Source organism: Lampetra fluviatilis, chromosome 23, assembly GCF_964198595.1.
Source record: "Lampetra fluviatilis chromosome 23, kcLamFluv1.1, whole genome shotgun sequence".
NCBI lineage: Eukaryota > Metazoa > Chordata > Hyperoartia > Petromyzontiformes > Petromyzontidae > Lampetra > Lampetra fluviatilis.
This window is the reverse complement of record NC_136297.1, coordinates 3,913,732-3,927,466: the sequence shown is the minus strand read 5'-3', so window position 1 is coordinate 3,927,466 and position 13,735 is coordinate 3,913,732. Positions and strand designations below refer to the sequence as shown.

Sequence of the window (13,735 nt, the reverse complement as noted above, 5' to 3'; positions counted from 1 at the left end):
TTGTGGAAAGCGCAGAGACGACGGCGGATTTCAACCCAGCGGCCCTCCGCTGTCCAACCGCCACGCGGCCCCCCTCGGCCCTGCGAGCCCCGTCACGCCCGTCGTGCCGTCGTGTTGGGTCACCAGCCCCGTGTCCAATCAGCACGCTCGAGCCCCGCCCGCCTCCCGTCGTCGCCGTGCCCAAGTCGCCCGCGACGCGCCCCGTCTCGTCGGCTCCACGGGCGGCCTCGGCGCAATCGTCGCCAGGACCTCCTCCCCCACGCCGCGGCGGGAGGGGCCGCTTGCGCGTCGGCATCGTGCGACCCCCCCCCCCCCCCCCCCCCCCCCCGGGGGGCTCGCTCTCGTCTCTGCAAGCGGATGCGGGCGGCTGTCCACTCGCTCGCCACAAGCGACGCGGCTCTTTCGAGCGGCCGGGGAGATTATATTCGTTTCTTAAGCGGCCTAACAGCGTTTCGTCGCGCGACGCGTTTTGTTTTTGTGAACTGTGGTCGTTATAATGGTGACGCGGGGGTGGTGACGGGGGGTTTGGTTTAGGGGTGGAGCTAACCGGGTGAGGGAGTAGCCGGACGCGGCCACGTCCCCCTCGCCACTGAACCGCTCGCTCGGACGCGGGCAAAGCGGGGCGGGGGGGGCAGAGCGGGGGGGGGGGGCGATGGTTACGCCACGCGGCGATTCTCGAGAGTAGCCGGTCGCGATGGCGCAACCGTGGGATCCACGCAGGGCGTGGATCCGCACCGGTGGGCGGGGGGGGGGGGGTGCAGCTCACGTTGAGGGTGACGTGTTCGATCCGGGGGTGGCGGGCAGGGCAGACGAGCGCAGACGAGCGCCTGCCGTTGCCAGAAACGTCAACGGTTCGGACCAGAGGTCGCAAACGGGTTTTGATTCCTTACCCGTACCCGGCCGCACCAGGGTCGCAAACGGCTACCCGTACCCGGCCGGGTACGGGTAGCCGGGTATCGGGTAGGGTACGGGTATCGGGTACCCGGTTGCGACCTCTGGTTCGGACTCCCTGAATCCTGTTGAGTCATTAGTTTGCTCTCCACGGTGCCACTTATAAAGCAGTGCAGCAAGTAGTTCTCATCCAAGTAATACTTTACAATTTTTCAGTTCACTTCCTGGATAAAGGCCGCCTCCACTTGCCTTGGTCGTGGGGGGGGGGGTCACTTGGCCATACTTCACCCGCACCTGGTCAGAGACAGTGTTGGCTAAGAGCTGGAGTGCGTCGCGATCTGAGCGCTGCGCTACGAACCCGGCGACCCGGGTGAAATTCCCGCCCACGGCTACGTCTCTGGCCAAGTCCTGGGCCTCCCCTAGGTAGACTCGGCATCAGAACGAGGAGCCGGTGTGCGGTGTGTAAACAAGTCGGCCGGGCCTGGTGTGTTTGGCCGCCCCTGCCACCTCCTCGTGTGCCACAGCCTTCATCGGCGCTCGCTAACGGCACTTGCCCAAACAGTCGGTTCAAGGCTATACGGGGGAATCTTTGTCTTTGTGTTGGAACCTCGCGACCAATTTCCGATATCGCTCGTTACCGATGTTAGCCGCGCCCGGTAACCTTTGCCGAGGGTCTCTGGGTTCGCAGCGCTGTTCGCCAATCGCCGCGAGACGCCGCTATGCAACTGAACAAAATCAGCTCGTCACCGCCAACCGTGGTCTATCCGCTGCGGGACCAGGCCCTCGTCCCCCAGCCCGTTGGCAACTGCAGCGTCATCGCCCCAGGACCCGCACGCACGCAGGCATTTGGCATTTTTAAATCCTTTATATTAAGTTCGCTTGCTTGCTTATGACCGTGCAAATCTTTCGGTCGTTTTTTTACCCACTTCCCGTGATCCAATCGAGCTGACAATTTTCACACAGACTCGTTGTGCGTGACAATTAATGTTCGTGAAATTTTTTTCCAAAAATTTTACACTTTCTAGGACAAAAATATTATATTGAATTACCAATTGCTTAATGGTGCAATGCAATCATCTGACCCATAGGTGGCAGCCATCTCAAGCCAGAGGACGAGAGAACTCTAGCCGCCACGCATGTAAAGGATTTATAGTGAAAAACTTTGTTTTTACGGGTTATACTTATTTTCTCATCGCGAAGGCAGCGCTCCGTTTCACAGGCGTAGTCTGTAATTGTCCCGCGAGTGACGGGCGGGCGGGGGGGGAGCGATGTCCCAAGTGAGCAGCGACAAACAGACCGAGTTCACCACGGCGGGGCGGGAGCCTTCGAGGAACCTCCGCCACGCTCGTGGAACAAGTGCCTTCGTTAATTACCGCGTGCCCTTGAAGAGGGGGTCCACTTGGTGCCCCCCCCCCAGCTCCCCCCCGCCCTTGAGAAAGGGGGAGGTGTAGAAGGGGGCAGAGGAGTGCTGTGAGGGTGAGCATCTTCATCGGCTGCGTTTCCTGTCGCCGGGCGCGCCACTTGGGCTGGGTATCGACTCCGTCTGCGAGTGCTCAGGACTCCGCGTGCCGTCAGGAGGAGCCCCCCTTCGAGTCGCGTGCGTTCCACTCTCGCGAGACACGGGCGAGTCCACTTACAACGCCCCCCCGCAGGTGGTCTATCGCAGAGGCGGGCGTCCGTTTTGCCGTCGTAGACTCGTGCCAATGGCGTTCACGGCGCTGGGGGAGGTCTGTTCCAAGTCGCCGGACGTTCGCCCGTAGCGGAATCTGTCGAAGCAACTTTTTCCGTCTCTTGCGCGAAGAGACCCGGCGCTCGGAGTGTCAACGGCGGGTTTCCACCGACGCGACCGGGTGTCGAGATCCGAGCCCCCCCCCCCCCACACACACACCGCCCCCCCACACACACACACCGCCCCCCCCCCCACACACACACCGCCCCCCCCACACACACACCGCCCCCCCCCACACACACACCGCCCCCCCCCACACACACACACACCGCCCCCCCCACACACACACACCGCCCCCCCACACAAACACACACCGCCCCCCCCACACACACACCGCCCCCCCACACACACACACACCGCCCCCCCCACACACACACACCGCCCCCCCACACAAACACACACCGCCCCCCCCCACACACACCACCCCCCCCCACACACACACACCGCCCCCACCCACACACACCGCCCCACACACACCGCCCCACACACACACACACCGCCCCCCACACACACACCGCCCCCGCCCACACACACACTGCCCCCCCCCACACACACACCGCCCCCCCCACACACACACACACCGCCCCCCCCACAAACACACACCGCCCCCCCCACACACACACACCGCCTCCCCCACACACACACCGCACCCCCCACACACACCGCCCCCCCCACACACACACACCGCCCCCCACACACACACACACACCGCCCCCCCCCCCCCACACACACACCGCCCCCCCCACACACACACACCCACACCGCCCCCCCCCCCCCACACACACACCGCCCCCCCCACACACACACACCGCCCCCACACAAACACACACCGCCTCCCCCACACACACACACCGCCCCCCCCACACACACCGCCCCCCCCCCACACACACACACCGCCCCCCCCACACACACACACACACCGCCCCCCCCCCACACACACACCGCCCCCCCCACACACACACACACCCACACTGCCCCCCCCACACACACACAGCCCCCCCCCACACACACACCGCCCCACACACACACACCGCCCCCCCACACACACACACACCGCCCCCCCACACACACACACGCCACCCCCACCCACACACACACACGCCACCACCGCCCCCCCACACACACACACCGCCCCCACACACACACACACCGCACCCCCCACACACACACACCGCACCCCCCACACACACACACACACCGCACCCCCACACACACACCGCACCCCCCACACACACACACCGCCCCCCCACACACACACACACCGCACCCCCACACACACACACCGCCCCCCCACACACACACACCGCCCCCCCACACACACACACACACACCGCCCCCCCACACACACACACACACACCGCCCCCCCACACACACACACACTGCCCCCCCCACACACACACACCGCACCCCCCACACGCACACACCGCCCCCCCCACACGCACACACCGCCCCACACACACCGCACCCCCACACACCGCACCCCCACACACACACACCGCCCCCACACACACACACCGCACCCCCAAACACACACCGCACCCCCACACACACACACACCGCCCCACACACACCGCACCCCCACACACACACCGCACCCCCACACACACACACACCGCACCCCCACACACACACACCGCCCCACACACACCGCACCCCCACACACACACACCGCACCCCCACACACACACACACCGCACCCCCACACACACACACACCGCCCCACACACACACACACCGCACCCCCACACACACATACACACTGCACCCCCACACACACACACACCGCACCCCCACACACACACATACACCGCCCCCCCCGCACACACACCGCCCCCCCCACACACACACCGCCCCCACACACACACACCGCCCCCCCCCACACACACACCGCACCCCCCCACACACACACCGCACCCCCCTCACACACACCGCCCCCACACACACACACCGCACCCCCACACACACACCGTACCCCCACACACACACCGCACCCCCCTCACACACACCGCCCCACACACACCGCCCCCCCCCACACACACACACCGCCCCCCCCACACACACACACCGCCCCCACACACACACCGCACCCCCACACACACACCGCACCCCCACACACACCGCACCCCCACACACACACCGCACCCCCACACACACCGCACCCCCACACACACACCGCACCCCCACACACACCGCACCCCCACACACACACCGCACCCCCCTCACACACACCGCCCCACACACACCGCCCCCCCCACACACACACACCGCACCCCCACACACACACCGCCCCACACACACACACACCGCCACACACACACCGCACCCCCACACACACCGCCCCCCACACACACACACACCGCACCCCCCACACACACACACAGCGCACCCCCACACACACACACAGCCCCCCCCCCCACACACAGCCGCACCCCCACACACACACACCGCCCCCCCCCACACACACACACCGCACCCCCACACACACACACCGCCCCCCCCACCACACACCGCCCCCCCATCACACACCGCCCCCCCCACACACACACCGCCCCCCCCACACACACCGCCCCCACACACACACACCGCCCCCCCCGCACACACACCGCCCCCCCCGCACACACACCGCCCCCCCCACACACACACACCGCCCCCCCCACACACACACACCGCCCCCCCCACACACACACACCGCCCCCCCCCACACACCGCCCCCCCCACCACACACCGCCCCCCCCATCACACACTGCCCCCCCCCACACACACCGCCCCCACACACACACACCGCCCCCCCCACACACACACACCGCCCCCCCCACACACACACACCGCCCCCCCCACACACACACACCGCCCCCCCCACACACACACACCGCCCCCCCCACACACACACACCGCCCCCCCCACACACACACACCGCCCCCCCCCACACACACCGCCCCCACACACACACACCGCCCCCCCCACACACACACACACCGCCCCCCACACACACACACCGCCCCCCCACACACACACACACCGCCCCCCCCACACACACACACACCGCCCCCCACACACACACACCGCCCCCACACACACACACACCGCCCCCCCCACACACACACACCGCCCCCCCCACACACACACACCGCCCCCCCCCACACACACACACACACCGCCCCCCCCACACACACACACCGCCCCCCCCACACACACACACCGCCCCCCCCACACACACCGCCCCCACACACACACACACCGCCCCCACACACACACCCGCCCCCCCCACACACACACACACCACCCCCCCCACACACACACACACCGCCCCCCACACACACACACCGCCCCCCCACACACACACACACCGCCCCCCCCACACACACACACACCGCCCCCCACACACACACACCGCCCCCACACACACACACACACACCGCCCCCCCCACACACACACACACCGCCCCCCACACACACACACCGCCCCCCCACACACACACACACCGCCCCCCCACACACACACACACCGCCCCCCACACACACACACACACACCGCCCCCACACACACACACCGCCCCCCCACACACACACACACCGCCCCCCCACACACACACACCGCCCCCACACACACACACACCGCCCTCCGCTCACAAGCTGGAGGATCGGTTGGGCGCGATTACTGTGCGACGTCATACGTCTCTTCCCCTCTCTCTTCTTTATTTCTTTCTTCCCGTTTAACAAAGCGTGGTGGACGATGGTGGACGGTGCCACGCGCGGGTTGACACGTGTGTCGCGGAGGGTCACTCGGCGAAACCGTCTTGAAGGCTCGTCGTCGAAGGACTTTAGATTGACTCGCGTGCCCCCCAAAAGTCACTCGAAAGTCGTCGGGTTGCCATGACGACGCGGAACACACAACGTTCATTGCACAAGAACTAATTATTGAAGTCGGTGGCACGGTCACTCCCCCGCCGCCCCCCCCCCCACCCGTGTGACCGATGAGGCTATTGACCGGTTGGTCTGGCTCGCGTACTGCCCCGTGAACGCGCCGTGACGTCGCGATGGAGAGACCCTCAACCCTCCTCCGCAGAGTAACTTTGAAGTGGTTTGCAACAAAACTCAAATGTCCGTCGTGAACGGAAGCTTTCCCCGACGCTTTGTCGGGACAGCGTGGGGTGGGAGATGTGGGGGGGTGGTGGTGGTGATGTCTGCCTGCGTCGCTTCGTGGCCCCCCCCCACACCCCCCCCACACCCCCCCCACACACCCCCCTCCGCGCTACTGTGCAAGCGAGCGGCTCGTGGAATCCCCCGGGATGTTGTGGGGCTTTGATTTACCGACCTCGCGTGACCTTTGGCGGGGTGGCGGGGTGGGTGGGTCGCTGCGGTTAGACGCTCGTGCCTGTAGCACGAGCCAAAACAAGTATCTGAAGGACACCAAGTGAGGTGACGTTTCGTGCAACGGCCCCTTCTTCACGGCGCGAAAGGAGAGAAGCATTCGCCCGAAACGATGCCTCCCGTTGTAATGTTTTTTTCTTTGTTTCGAGTCGCAGCGATATGGGCGAGGAGGAGTGAGCGCTTCGAAAAGTCTTGGTCACGTGTGCCCTGTGCAACCATCGCTTGCCCCAACGCTGCTGCAGCAGCAGCAGCCCAAAGCGACGAGTTGAGTGGTTGAGATCGGTGCTTCCAGCGCGCCCGTTGCCACCAGACTGGTGGTGATGATGGTGATGACGGTGGCGATGAAGGCCACCCTCCAGAAATGGGTCAAGACGCACATGTGGTTCTCCCCTCCTGTCAGAAATAAAGCACGTGGGTTTTTCGTTTGTCTTGTACGTACAGATGCTCACTCTGCCTCTTTATTTGGGGGTGGGGACTTGACCCAGCCAGCGATACGCATCGAGCGGTTGCCACTGATTGCAGAGGTCTGCGGTTCAAATCCTCCCCCCCCTGCTGGATCAGCCTCTGGGGCGTCATGTTGGTTAGGGGATGTCAACTGGCTCGCCTGGTCTACAGGTGGGTCCTGGGTTCGATCTTGGCCTCGGCAAGGTAAGGTAATTTACCCTGTTTAAATCCTTTATATTAAGTTCGCTTGCTTGCTTAGGACCGTGCAAATCTTTCGGTCGTTTTTTAACCAACTTCCCGTGATCCAATTGAGCTGACATTTTGCACACAGACTCGTTGTGCGTGACAATGTTCGTGAAAACATTTTTCCTAAATAACACGCTTTTATTAAATGTACGAGTAATGGCAGAACTCCACGACTCCAGGAAGTGGCCCCAAAGCTTGCCATAACGTAAGGGCCAATTACAGCCAACGTCAGTTGAGCGTGGACAATTAGACCCAAGCCGAAATATCACATGTAAAATAGAATGTTTAAAAAAAAATTATGATAGAATATAGTATTTTCATCAGTATGACATAAGTATACCAAGTTTGCAGTCGATACCGCATTGGGAAGTGGGTTAAAATTGAGTTACAAGATTTGAGGATACAACAACGGACTGAGTTCAAAGAAAGCGTGTAAAATTGGAATAATCGAGAATATTCTGTATGATTAAAGCGCTCTCCCTAGCATTTACCGTTATAAACCTTGTTCATGTGTAGTAGTACCCCAGTAATTACCCTGTAATCGGGTAATTTGTATGGGGTAAGGGTAAAAGGTAGACTTTGCTTTTTACCTTACCTGCTAAAGGGTAAAAGGTCGGGTAGAGTGATTGTATTGTGGTAAGGTAAAAGGTAAGGTAAAGGTAGGCTTGTTTTTTGTACATTTTAACTTGTACCTTACCTTGCCGAGGCCTAGTTCGATCCCAAACCTGCATGATGATGCCTGTGCAAGTGGAGTCTGCATGTCTGTCCCCCCCCCCATGGTATTAGTTCTCGTGCGGTATTTCCCCCCTCCACATTTAGAGACATCCGTTTGGAGTGCAGTGTTTGGCTGCTGTACATTTCCACGTGATAAGCCACTTGAGCTGTCATTCGTGGCCAGGTCGCTTCCGAAAAAGCCACATTGCTCGGTGGGCCCTTGCATGTTGAGATAAAAAAAAACTAAACTATTTGGAGTTTAACACTGCGGTGGACGTATTGACCATAAATGCTTGCCGACCCGTCCCTGCTGGACATCCGTGGTGATGGAACTTCGTGGCGCAGGGGATCGATTGTGCTCCGATCCTGATATAACGCTGTGGTCCACATACTCTTAGTTCTTTCGGTAAAGTCACGTAGGTAAAAAAATTAAATTAAACTTAATAAAAATAAAATAATAAAATCACGACGTTTTGGAGGCAACACAAGTCTCCGTCATCAGGTGGGACCGTTACAGCCAGATTTGCTGCATCAAGTGAGGCAGGGATTCAAGATGCAAGCTCTTAAATACAAGTTAAGGGGGTGGAGAGGGGGGGGTGGAGCTTATCAGAATGTGGTAGCCAATGAATGGAACGTATCGGGAGGGGGCGGGGCTAAAAGAGAGCACGAGGTGCTCGTGGGCGTCGTCGACGTGGACGTGTTTGTGCGCAAGTCACTGTGGATGCACATGATAGAAAAGAAACGAAAATGCCCATGTTTATACCAGTGTTGTCTGACAATAAAGAGAGTACTGTTAAACGCTGGGGATGTTAACACTCGGTAAAGTAGTTTAACAATGCGGTGTGGTCCACATTTGTCCAATTTGACGATCGGCCTCCACGTGGGCACACATCCACTGCGCCCAGGGGGGCGGAACGGCGGCGTTGACCTGCGTAGTGCCATCCAGTGGGACAAGTCGCCAATCGGAGATCTCCTCGGCACAAATAAACTCTTTAAAAAAACACAAAGGTTTGATTAACAACTTGGTTTAAATTTTGATGTAAAGCTTTCGTGACTGCAGGGATTCGTATTCTTGGTACTTTCGGTAAAGTCACGTAGGAGGGAAATAATAAAAATATAAAACAATAAACATTCTCATCGGGTGATGATGATGATTGCTTGTGTTGCAGTCGAAACGTGAGACTTTATTGTTTTCTATTTATGTAGTATAGTAAACTACGGCGGGAGACCACTTGACGGGTAGCACACTTTATTCACACTTGGTTGCCACAATAACACGTGTGGTCACTACAGCTCACGCTACACGTTCCACCCGACACGTGTGGTTACTACAGCTCACGCTACACGTTCCACCCGGCTACACACACACACGGGCATTCCAGCCCCGTAGCATCCGGGGGAACCTCTAGACCCACCCCAGCTCGGGTATGGATCACGACCACTGGGTCCCGCGGCCCGGTCCTCACACGGACGTCCGGCCCCCGGGTCCCAAGGTCCCGCCTCTGAGCCACACAGGGCCCCAGTCCTTACAAGGACAGCGGGACTAGGTGTCTCAGGGCCCTATCTCTTCCTCCTCCGTCTTCCGTCTTCACTGGTCACCAACTGCTCCCCGAGCGCCCGCGCGCACCGCCTTATATAGCCCTCCGCTCCAAGGAGACGGAGTCTATGCGGACCGCGATGTGAGCACCCACCCTAGCAGACCAATCATCACGCGCTGCCATACGATCCCTACAGCCAGCTTGTGTCAGCGCACAACCAATCACCACGCGCTGCCACACGATCCATCACTGTCAGCGCACGTCACCAACACACAGCCAATCACCATCACATAACCCATGACCCCGCGCTGACCTACGATCTCTCACCGTCAGCGCGCGTCACCAACACACAGCCAATCACCACGCGCTACCCCACGATCCCTACAGCCAGCGCGTATCACCACTACATCACCCCCCCCCACATAGCTCGCAGCCGGCCCGGCTGCCAACAACAACAAAACAACAACAAAAAAACCCCCACTCCCCAAGTGTGCCCCGTAACACAACAACACAGCACAACAACAACCTATGTACAAACCGACGAGCAACACAATAAAAGTTATTCCGAAAAAAAACGTGTCCAGTGTCTCCTTGACTACCGATCCCCCTTCCGCACGCTCCTTGAACGGGTGATAAAGCGGTCGAGCGGACGGGGAACGTAGTGACGAGACGCTCCGGCCGCGTTGGGCCGCATCCCCACCCCATTTATTCGGTCAGGAAAAGTTGTGCGACCTAGCGCGAGTCCGCCTGGCCGGTCCGTCGTACGGGACGAGACGCTGTCGACCGTCCGGTGGCTCCGGCAGCCCAGAAAGGCACGGTTCGGGCCTGGAAGAACCGGCCGTGCCGCAGGGATACGGTCGCCGGTGGTCGGCAGCCGTCAGTTCCAAGACACCTGGGAGCGGATCAGGCGAAAACATGTGAGGATCAGGCGAAGAAATTTACCTCCCCGGGTCGTCGGTCACATCACATGCTCGGTCATCACGACACAAAGGAAGGCCATATGGTGGCGAGAACGGTTTCAGCCGGGAGGGGTGAACGTACCACCGGCGCTTTCCCCATTTTATCTGAACACACTGGGGGCGTGCAACCCGCACGACCTCCACGGGTCCCCGCCATGGCCTCAACAATTTAGGCGACGTAGCCAAAGGTGCATGAGGGCAGTGCAGCCAGGCCCTATCGCCCGGTTTCCAATCGTGCACGGACACCTTCCGTGCACGCAAGCGCTCGTTGGCGACTTGCCGAGATCTCGAATTAAGCCGTGCGGCCTCCCGTGCCTCGGCGAGTTTAGCAATGTTAAACTTAATATGGCCGGCCAATTTGGAATTAGGCCGTGGCACGGAAAGTCCCAGCTGAGTCTCCATGGGCGGATCGGCCTCCCGACCATACATCAGATAAAATGGGGAAAACCCCGTAGCTGTTTGGGGGGCCATTCTATACGCGGCGAGGACCCCCGGGACCTGCAAGTCCCAGTCAACCTGTGCCTCGCACACCTGCTGGCACAACATGGAGGTTAAAGTCCTGTGGAGTCGCTCCACCATCCCGTCAGTCTGTGGGTGGTACGGGGAGGTACACACCTTTTTAGTACCCAAAAGGTCGCACACCTCCTGCAGCAATTTACTTGAAAAATTCTTTCCCTGGTCGGTCAGCAAGCGTTCGGGAGCCCCCTTGTCCAAGACGTAGCCTTGGACAAAAGCGTCCGCCACGGCCGCCGCTGACTGGTTGGCGAGTGGCCACGCCATAGGCCATCGGGTAAAGTATTCCACACCAACCAACAGGTACTTGTTACCCCTAGGCGTGACAGGAAAAGGCTCCAAAATATCCAGCGCAACGAGCTCGTTGGTGCGCGAGACCTGAATAGACTGCAGCGGTGGATTTGGCGCAACGGGCGGTGGTTTCCGTTTGGCGCAATCCACACACCCCTTCAGTATATTGACCACATCGCTCCCCATCCCCGGCCAATAATAGTCACGCTGGAGCAGAGCAAGCGTTTTGTTTACCCCCAGATGCAAGAGGCGTTCGTGTGCAGCCAAAACAACTTTGCCCCGCATAGCGTAAGGCACGACGAGTGCGTGCCGCCGGGACATATTGTCCCACCTCATTAGCAGGCCCTGCTTGAGCAGCCAGGAGCCAGCCCGTGTTCGACCCTCCTCGGGACCCCCCGCCCTACGACGCAACGCGAGCAGGGAGCTGTCAGCCATCTGGAGTCGGCCCCACTCAACGAGAGACAGTGAGAGTAGCGAGTCCCCGCCCGCACGGTTAGCGGGAACGTCAACCATCGGCGCATTCGTGGCCGCGACCAACTCACTCTCGGGCACAGCACCTGGCGGTTTACAGCGCGCCGACCCCATCAAGCACGCACATTCAGGACTTGGCGACAACCGCGACAGGGCATCCGCGTTGGTGTGGCGCAACCCCTTACGGTAAGTGGTCGTAAATTGATAGTCCTGGAGGACTTCCAACCACTGTGACAATTGGCCCGAGGGCTGGGCGACCCTCAATGAATACTGAAGCGCCGCGTGGTCCGTCCGGACCGTAAAATGACGGCCATAGAGATAAGGTCGAAATTGCTGCACAAAAAAAACAATAGCCAGCAACTCGCGACGGGTGACGCAGTAGCGCTGTTCCGCAGGCGACAAAACCCTGCTACCATAGGCGACCACCCGTTCAACCCCCCCAACGACCTGTGAGAGCACCCCCCCCAATGCCCGTGTTACTAGCATCAGTATCCAGCAAGAAGGGACTCGTAAAGTCAGGGTAACGTAAGGGCGGGGCACCCACCAAGGCGTCCCGAAGGGAGCAGAACGCGGCCTCCTCCTCTGGCCCCCATCGAAACCTGACTCCTTTGGCTGTTAGAGCGTGCAAGGGTTTGGCAATGGTGGCGAAATGCTCCACGAATCGGCGGTAGTATGACGCAAAACCAATGAAGCTGCGGACCTCAGAAACCGACGTGGGCATTGGCCATGAACTGACACAGTTCGTCTTCGCGGGATCGGTGGAGATCCCCGAAGAATCGACAATGTGGCCCAAGTACCTTACGGATTTCCGCAGAAGGTGGCATTTCGCCGGTTTAAACTTTAACTTAGCAGAACGCATCCGCAAGAACACCCCTCTTAATCGCTCGAGGTGTTCCTCAAAGGTTTTACTGAAAACAATGACATCGTCAAGATAAATTAAGCAAGTATCCCATTGCAAACCCGACAAAACCAATTCCATAAGGCGCTGAAACGTCGCGGGAGCGGAGTGGAGTCCCATGGGCAACCGATTAAACTGGAACAGGCCCCCTGGGGTCCGGAATGCTGTCTTAGGTTTAGACTCATCGTCGAGTGGCAGCTGCCACAATCCCGACAGTAAGTCAAGTGTAGAAAAATACCGCGCCCCGGACAATGCGTCCAGGGACTCGTCCATTCTGGGGAGCGGATACGCATCGGCCACGGAGATCTTATTCAGGCGACGGAAATCTACACAAAATCGCAAGGACCCGTCTTGCTTTTTAACCAGAACGATAGGTGCTCCCCACGGACTGGATGAGGGCGAAATGATGTCGGCCATCAGCATGTCATTGACGGCCGATTGAACGTGTTCCTTCTCGGCAGGACTCAGCCGGAAGGGATTCTGCCGGACTGGTGCCGCATCGCCTGTTTCAATGTGGTGGCGTAACAGGTCCGTGCACCCAATATCATATTTGTGCGTGCTGAACACATCGGAAAATTCGATCAGCAGAGCGCGCAGCGCACCCAATTGCACCCTTGACAAATCACTGGAGTCCGCACACAGCGAATTGACCCATTCAAGGTCATCACC

General features: G+C 59.9%; 1 protein-coding gene across 1 annotated transcript in view; it reads left to right on the top strand.

Moving 5' to 3' along the window:
- LOC144940615 (translocating chain-associated membrane protein 1-like) overlaps positions 1-13,735 on the top strand; it is a 443,732-nt gene that overhangs the window by 336,727 nt on the left and 93,270 nt on the right. The window lies entirely within an intron of this gene.